The sequence below is a fragment of the Adiantum capillus-veneris genome, chromosome 6 (genome assembly GCF_014529385.1).
Source record: "Adiantum capillus-veneris isolate H3 chromosome 6, ASM1452938v2, whole genome shotgun sequence".
In the NCBI taxonomy this organism is placed as follows: Eukaryota; Viridiplantae; Streptophyta; class Polypodiopsida; order Polypodiales; family Pteridaceae; genus Adiantum; species Adiantum capillus-veneris.
In genome coordinates this window covers 84,772,014-84,781,046 of record NC_140936.1, presented here as the reverse complement: position 1 = coordinate 84,781,046, position 9,033 = coordinate 84,772,014, and positions in this window count along the sequence as shown.

The following is a 9,033-nucleotide window of genomic DNA, read 5'->3' as shown; positions in this document are numbered from 1 at the left end:
GGCCACCCACCATCTAGCACTTGCCCGTATCACGTCGTACCGGTTAGGAATAAGAAACAATCCGGAAGTGCAAAGAATTGGGCGAGGAGGGGTAGCATGGGTCGATGGAAGAAAGAATAAGACTTGCACAAAGGGGATGTGCGGGTCGTTTAGGAGGTACGACACGATGCGAATGTGTGGTTTGGGGAAAGGTAAAAAATGAGTACGTGAGAGAGTATACAGCCAACCGTCCGTACAACGACTGTTGAAAGCAAATGGCTACACCAATTATGCACCAAGCTGTGGATGTGCCATAGTGCACAATATTTACTTTTCATTGTATAGGGCTTGGGATCATTTAGGAGTTCCAAAGTTGTAAGAGTCTAGGCTAGAGAGCTCACTTTATCCCATAGTTGAAGGGTTTGAGACCCAAAGCTATAAAAGAGCCCTATGCTTAATGAGAGGTCATTCTAGATTGGTCCTATTGAGAACTCTCTCCCTAGAGTAGCTCTTGATGGCCTAGCCTTTGAGCTTAATGCCCATGCTTAGAAGGCTAGTGCTAATCACATGTAATTAGTGTAATCCTCTCTTTATTAATCTAGTCTTCATTATGTTGTCAATCATGTTTCTCTACTTTCCTTCATTGTTTTGAAGTGTTGATCTTCTCTAATCTAACTCTTACTTATGCTAAGCTACTCCGATTAGTGGAGTCCCTATCTAACTCTCTCGATTAAGTGGAGTGGGTGTACTCGTGACTGAGGGATTAGAGTTGTCCTCTAATGGTGTGCTTGTGTGTGTGTAGGTTTAAGAAGCCTCAAGCTTAATTTGATTATGTGTGACTTGATTTGGACACCATGATTGGCATGGTTGGGGTGGCCGACTTGAATGCGATCTTGTGTGCTTAATCGTCAATGCATGTAATTAGAGTTGTGCTCGAGAGACTCCAAGATTACTGTGTTTCACTTCATTACTTGATGTGTGTAGATGATTGCTTGAACTGATGCTTGATGTGCGATTAGCATTAGTTGTTTGGGATGATTTCTATTTGCATTGGAGGATGCACGCTCTTGAATCCTCTCAATCTTTGCATCCGATGACGCTCTCGCATATTCTTTGTGTGATGCTTCCAAGCCCTAGCCGGGTCATGCTCTCTCTCTCTCTCTCTCCGGATTGATAGATTTTGTGGGAGATTGCCTATGCTATGGCGAGCCTCCAACATTGGCACCGTTGCCGGGGAACGGGTTGCCTACGCTAGTGGAGTTGAGGTTGCAAAAGATAAGAGTAATTTGATTACCGATTTCTTGTAATTAGGTAGGATTTGATTTGGGTGTAGTGCAATTAGGTTTAATTAGATGTGTATAGAGTCATTTCATCCCAAAAACCCTAAATTCTCTTTTGATTTTGCTATTTTTTCACTAACCTTCACTAATTTTGCATCCCATTCATGCTAATTGTGCTAACCTAACCACTAATTTTGATTTGGAATGTATGCTAAATCCCCTTAATTGAGGAGGATCATCACTCTTAATTTCTCTAATCTATGCCTAATCATGTGATTGAGTGTTGATTTTGGTCATTTTTTTGATCAATTTTGGACCGAATCGGAGTTGCACACATGTGTGTGCAATGGAGTGTCTACACGAGGAGCAAAGATTAAGCGAGCAAGTAATCAATTGTAAGTGGATTGACCTACTCCATTCAATTTTTGATTGATTAAGTTGATCCCATTGAGTTGCTAAATCATTGCTAAAATTAGGTGTGTGTGCCTAATTGATGGAATTTATGCTTAATTTGATGAAATTGGAATGAAATTGGATGCCTAGATGCTTGAGGAATGGTAGTTTTGCATAAATTGTGTGTGCAAATCACTAAATTGATGTGTATGTAAGGCTATTCCGGTCATGGAGTAGGCCTAATTGCCAAAATTAGGGCAAGACTTGAATGTGTGTGCAATCATTAGGAATTGGCCTAATTTCATTGCCAATTGAGGAAAAAAATTGGATTTGTGCACCTAATTTTTGTGTGTGTGCAATGCTAAATTGAGTTAAAATTGGATCAATTTTTGATTAAAATTGAGTTAATTTAGCATGTATATACTCATGTATGTGTGATCCAGTGTGCAATTGATGAAATGCAATGAGTGTTTAATGAATTTTTTGCACAAATCAACGGCCTAATTTAGGTGTGTGTGCCTAATTAATGGCCAATTATGCCTAAATTGTGAATGATTAATTGGTATTTTACCAATTGTGATGATTAAAGTGGCTAAAGGTTAGTAGATGCACCACAAATTTGACAAAATGGTTGAAGCTGATTGCTCAATCGATGCACAATTGTGGACAAATTGTTTGTATGCCATTGTTATGATTGAAAATTTGTATGAACATGGAAATGTGGTATTGAATTTGGGAATTTTCGAAGATGAAATGAGCAATTTATGTTGCAATGATTAAAATGATGGTCAATGCGTCCAATTATTTTGATTGGTGTGTGCATGCTTTTCTTGCAATAAATTTGGGTCTTTTCCTGCCGCATGTCATGTCTGCAATACAAATTAGAATGGAAGTAGATCATGCTAGCTCATTTGACGCTTGTGTGAGTGAAGATTTTGATTGGAATCCATTTTTTGTTTGCGCCATTGTAAAATTTTGAGCATTGATATCATGAGAGGAATACACTTGCGAGGATGAATGTGGAGCTCATGTATGAATTGTGACTTTATGCTCCTCGCCAATCCACACACACTCGCACACACTTTGCAAGAATTGCTTGATTGGCCTCATTACATGGTGAGTATGCATGATCGACTGTGTTAAGAATGTGTTCAAAACTTTGAACTTATCAAAAGAGGTCGATCTATGTGTTGCATTGAAATTGGCATCCCAATAATTTGTGTGTGCATTATACTTTACACTCTCTTCATGACACTTGTGGCGGTGGGAACAAGCCCCAAGAGAAAATTTTAAATTTTTAAAAAAAGGCTTTTCCTCACCTTTTTTCAAGCTTGACCTGACCTTGGATGGACTCTCAACCTCGCAACACAACACACACACACACACCGCAGCTATTGGCATCCGATTTTCTTGGCATAAACACAACACACACACCTTATTTTTAGTAAAAGCCAAACCAATGCCAGCCTTGCAGCTTTGGCGCATGCAGAGACCCACACACACACCCTTCAAATTGAATACGTGAGACCCTCTGACTCCCGAGTTCTCGGCCACTTGCCTGATTTGTCTTGGCGCTACTCACACACACACCCACAACTTCACACTCAAGCCTGGCTATGACCATTGACCATGCTACACCACACACACACACTCTAACCGTTGCCACTACCTTACCTGCATGCTGGCTTGTACACGTTCCATGCTGACTGCATAAGCCAATCACAAACACACACACACTTCATGCTGTGAGAACCCGCCTAGCTTGGAAGTCGGCTCACCACACAGACCCTCGTTGTGACTTCAATTGAACCTCACCCAACTGGGTCTCGATTGGTTGCCCTGTGTTCCATCCAGCTCCCACTTCGCTCGCCTTGGTTGTCGGCTCCGTACAAACACGCCAGGGCAACCCTGCCGGGTTTCATTCCAGAGCATAACACACACACACACACACACACACACACACACACACACACACACACACACACACACACACACACACACACACACAATCTATTTGTCATTTATCGCACCTGCGGAGCCAACCAATACTCTGCAAAAGCAACTTCACACACACACACACACAATGTCACAACTTGCTACGATAATGGCACAACACAACGGAATATTTGTCTTTCGCCTCCAGGTGGCCAAGCCAAGCATAAAACAATATTTCCGTTTTTTTGTTTTTATTAGGAGAGGTTCTCACTCATGCCTTCATCTCGGGCCTAATAAGAAAAAAAAAGGGGGGTTTTGAATTTGTTCATGCTGGCGGTTGGCCATCAAAAAATAAAAATAAAAATATTCAGCTTATCATTGAGCCAAAAGAGACATTTGGGGATGCTCAAAAGCACAGTCCGCCAATAAAGATAATATGAACACGATTTAGATTTCTTTTGAGTTTGAATTCTTTAAGGCACTTAATGATGATTAAATTTGAAGCGGCGAGGTTGAGCTTGTTGAAACAAAGGGAAGACATAATGTGGCTTATGCATGATCTAGTGCTCGGCTTGATTGAAGTTTTCATTACACTAAATGTCAAACTCTTCTTGAAATGCATCTAAGCTTCATGTGCGAGTAACATTGTGGATGACAAGTGGCGCTTGAGCTTGGCATTGCTTGATACATTTTAATGCTCGACTTGAATGAAAAAAACACTGCAAGCACTAACATTGAGCTTGATTTGATAGCCATAAGATAGCATTACAAATTTTGGGCTTGTAATATTGTGAACTCTTTTAGTGCTCATATTAAATGACCAGTAATCATTGAGTCTTTTCTGAAGGGTGATGTGGCAGGTGTGTGATTTTATTGATCCAAGGAGGGGTCATCATTGCAAAATTTGGCTAATTAGAGCCATTCCATGTTTGGATTAAAGTTGTAATGCTAGCTCATAGCTTGGTCTAAAAATGCAATTTTTTTCATTTGAGCTAGTGTTTAGCCAACTTTTTGAGCTTTTAATGTACAAATTTGGCTAGTAAGGGCCATTCATTTCCATTTCATTAAGTTGCAGTCATCTCTAGCTCAAAGATCACACTAAAAAATTGTAAAATTTATGTGAGCTAGTTGTTAGCCAACTTTTTGAAAAGCTTTAAATTGGAAAATTCGGCTTTGAAGAGCCGCTTCATTTCATCAAAGTTGCATTATGTTTTAGCTCTTGGCTTGTTTTAAATTCCATACTTCAAGTGAGCTAGAAACTAGTCAACTTTGAATTATGCATGAGAGATGGTAAAAATTGCACTATTTGCTTATGTAGAAGCTCAACTTATCTCTCATGGTTGTTATGTATGCATAAATTTGCCACATTAGAGCATCAGGTGTATAACCAAAGGCACTTTTTTCCCCGGGGTTTTTTCCCATTGGCAAATTCGGGTATGAAAGACCCTAGCTTTAGGTATTCATTAATGTTTTTGTATGGCTTTTCAATAATTGGCTTTTGTAGCTTGTGTTTACACTTAGATTCAAAAGGCTTCTTTTGCAAATAAAAGGGATCAAGAGACTTCTCTACACAAAGGGGATGCTTGCTCAAGGATGCTCAAAAGAGCATGAATAGGTGTAATCCTTCCATGATTTTGCTCTTTTTATCTCTTCATTCTCTTGCTTGGTTTAAGTGAAATTTTTCTTTTAAGAAATGGTTTTTTCATGTTAGAATGCTTGGCATTTTAAAGTTTCAACACTTTGCTTTGTGAAAATTAAACTCATCAAAAAAATAGGTTTTATGTGTGCTAATCATAGGTAATTGGCCTTGACCTTAGGTTAATGTAGGATTATTTCTTGCTAGTCCTAGATTCTTAGTGATAGTCTTAATACTCCACTCATTTTTGTCATGACCTAGGTCTATGATTAGGCTTTAGTCCTTTTTAGTCCAATTCCCATTAGTATCTCATAAAGGAAGTATTAAAAAATGTGCTAAAAAATGAATCATGAAGCAAAGAAGTGTCCAAAAAAGTAACAAAAATGCTACTAAGGCACCTGAAAATAAAAATTCTATGTTATGTTGTGTCTATGTGAGGCCTAGCGCCTTATTGGCACTTGGTAGGCAAGGGGAATCACCTTGGCTCGCTTGGTCAAGGCCCTAAACCGATGCCCTGGGTTGATAGGGGTTAGCCGTCACCTTGGTAAGCTAGTAGGCTTTTGGAACACCTTCTTGAGGGTTCAAGGAGCTGAGAGTCGCACCTAGACTTTCCTTGGGGTGGTAGCCTTGTGATTGTGCTTTAATTTTTCAACGAATGACTAAATAAAAACTTCCATACTTTGCACGATTGTTCATTTATGCTTCATGTTTTATTCATTCTCGGTGGCCTTTGATGCTCATTACTTGTTCTTATGTTTTGCAGCTCGACATTTCTTCCATGGACTTGCTTTGTACCATGTCACCGTGTCTTGCTTCACCGGCACACGAGGACGTGCGCCAAATTAGGAAGGAGGGAGTGTTAGCAGCGGCTAACGGCTACACCAATTATCCACCAAGCTGTGGATGTGCCATAGTGCACAATATTTACTTTTCATTGTATAGGGATTGGGATCATTTAGGAGTTTCAAAGTTGTATGAGTCTAGGCTAGAGAGCTCACTTTATCTCATAGTTGAAGGGTTTGAGGCCCAAAGCTATAAAAGAGACCTATGCTTAATGAGAGGTCATTCTAGAGTGGTCCTATTGAGAATTCTCTCCCTAGAGTAGCTCTTGATGGCCTAGCCTTTGAGCTTAATGCCCATGCTTAGAAGGCTAGTGCTAATCACATGTAATTAGTGTAATCCTCTCTTTATTAATCTAGTCTTCATTATGTTGTCAATCATGTTTCTCTACTTTCCTTCATTGTTTTGAAGTGTTGATCTTCTCTAATCTAACTCTTACTTATGCTAAGCTACTCCGATCAGTGGAGTCCTTATCTAACTCTCTCGATTAAGTGGAGTGGGTGTACTCGTGACTGAGGGATTAGAGTTGTCCTCTAATGGTGTGCTTGTGTATGTGTAGGTTTAAGAAGACTTGAGCTTAATTTGATTATGTGTGACTTGATTTGGACACCATGATTGGCATGGTTGGGGTGGCCGACTTGAATGCGATCTTGTGTGCTTAATCGTCAATGCATGTGATTACAGTTGTGCTCTAGAGACTCCAAGACTAGTGTTTTAACTTCGTTGCTTGATGTGTGTAGATGATTGCTTGAATTGATGCTTGATGTGCGATTAGCATTAGTTGTTTGGGATGATTTCTATTTGCATTGGAGGATGCACACTCTTGAATCCTCTCAATCTTTGCATCCGATGATGCTCTCGCACATTCTTTGTGTGATGCCTCCAAGCCCTAGCCGGGTCATGCTCTCTCTCTCTCCGGATTGATAGATTTTGTGGGAGATTGCCTATTCTATGGCGAGCCTCCAACACGGTAATTTTTTGCACCTTATATAAAGCTTGATCTCGATTTTTATTGGTGTTATACTTTTAATTGTCCCACACGACGCGAGAAATTGCCTTTGTTTTACTTCTCTCCACTAGTGCTACACGTCGCTTTGGTCTCTCGAGGTCCCTTCGTCCCGCAGGACGTGACGGTAGCCGTTTGCAAACCCTGGGTGGGGCCTCTATTGCATGGTTCGGGCTTCTACTGGGCTCCACTAGGCAGGTCCCGCACGACGCGATCGGAGCAGGTTGCACATCCTGGAACCCTCCCCTATCGCTTTGTTTGGGCGTTCTTGTCGTGGCACCGTCACCCTATGCCTAACCGTAGCACTTTGCACATCGTGGAACCCTCCCCCCTTATTGCTCTCTATATCACTTTGGTGCGTACTTGTCGACCTTCACCCTGTGCCTAGGTAGCTTCACCAGTTTGATTTTTTCTCTACTATGAATGAAGGTCGGGAGGAGATTTTGGAGGAGAGTCCAAGTGAGAAGCTATTGGTTGCTGGGATGGATGGTGGTGACATGGAAGTGTACACCAAAGCATATGAAATATTCAACCTAGACAATTTGAAGGACTTTTTGTCAGAAGAATTCAAAGAGTTTGAAGAGGCAGTTGGAGGCAAGTGTTTGGTTTTAGATGGCAAGACTTATTGCCTTCTAACCGAATTTACTACCAACTCAATTGAGAAAGGCAAAGTAAGAAGGAGGTTTGGAAGATTTTCTAAGAAGACTTCCATTGTTTGTCCACCTACCGTTTCTTGTCAATTACATTCAAAGCCTTGCAACCTTGTTCCAAAAGAAGTTGCCTTTCTTTTCTTTTTGTTCCTTAAAGTTGACATGCAAGGAAAAACTGATGAAGTGAAGGATACATATGAAGAGGTAACAAACAAAAATGTTTTCACATTTTTGCAGCTTGAGAAAAGTGAAATTTTAGAAGAGGAGGAAGTTGATGTTGCAGCTGCGGAGCAGGAGAGTGCAAATTTCGATGTGGCTCAATTTAGAGCTAGTACTGTCATTGATGAGCCAACAGATGAGGTAGAGGTGTCTGAAGCTTGCCTTAATATTCCAAACCTTCCCTACTTCTATATCAATGGAAAAGAGTATTCCCTCTCCATCATATCCAATGTCTGCTTAATATGAGGGAGGACTACTGTATTGCAACCATTTCTGAAGCTTTTGAGGTGGCCAAAGATTTTATTGACACAGAAGAAGAGTCAAAAGAGGAGTTTTTGGCACTTAATCTTTAGACATCCAATAAATATTTTCTGTCTGCTCCTGATGCACTTGCTCTATACATGAGAAGAGTGGAAGAGGATAAACCTTTCCTCAAAGATGAGGATTTTGAGAAGAGACTTGTTAAGCTTGGCATCCAATCTTTTGGCAGAGACTTTAAGCTGAAAAAATTGGAAAGGAAGTTGACATAAGAGAGATGACCGGATCATGCAATCTCCTTCAAGAAAAAGTCATTGCCGAAGATGAGTTGCAAAAGGTAGATTTAGTTTCACCTTGATCTCCCTTCTGAAATCTTTCTATTTTTTCAAGTTTGTTTTAATTACTCATTATGTCTTGTTTTGCAGATTGAACTCCTTCATAAAGACAATTTTCTTGGGAGATCTAAAGGCTCGAGAGGGAAAGCAATAGAGGGCTCTTCAAGAAGGGATGCCTCCTCTCTCATGTATTGCATGCCTACATTGGATAGTGCTACCTTCTGTGCTTTTCACATACCGTATTCTGAAGATCCTAAGTTGCCAATGTTTGCCCTGAAGATATTGTCACGTGTTTTAGGGTACACTCCCCTTCAAATCAATGCAAACAAGATCATGCTACTTGAGAGAGCAACAACACTTAGAATATTTGGATATGCTGCAGGATTCAATGCCTCAAGAGTAGGATACTTTCTTTGCTACTCTAGCTATGCAGCAGCAGCTGAGGAGACAAATGTCAACCTTCTTGGGGGATATAAAAAAAGAAGGGGGTGACATGCCTAGA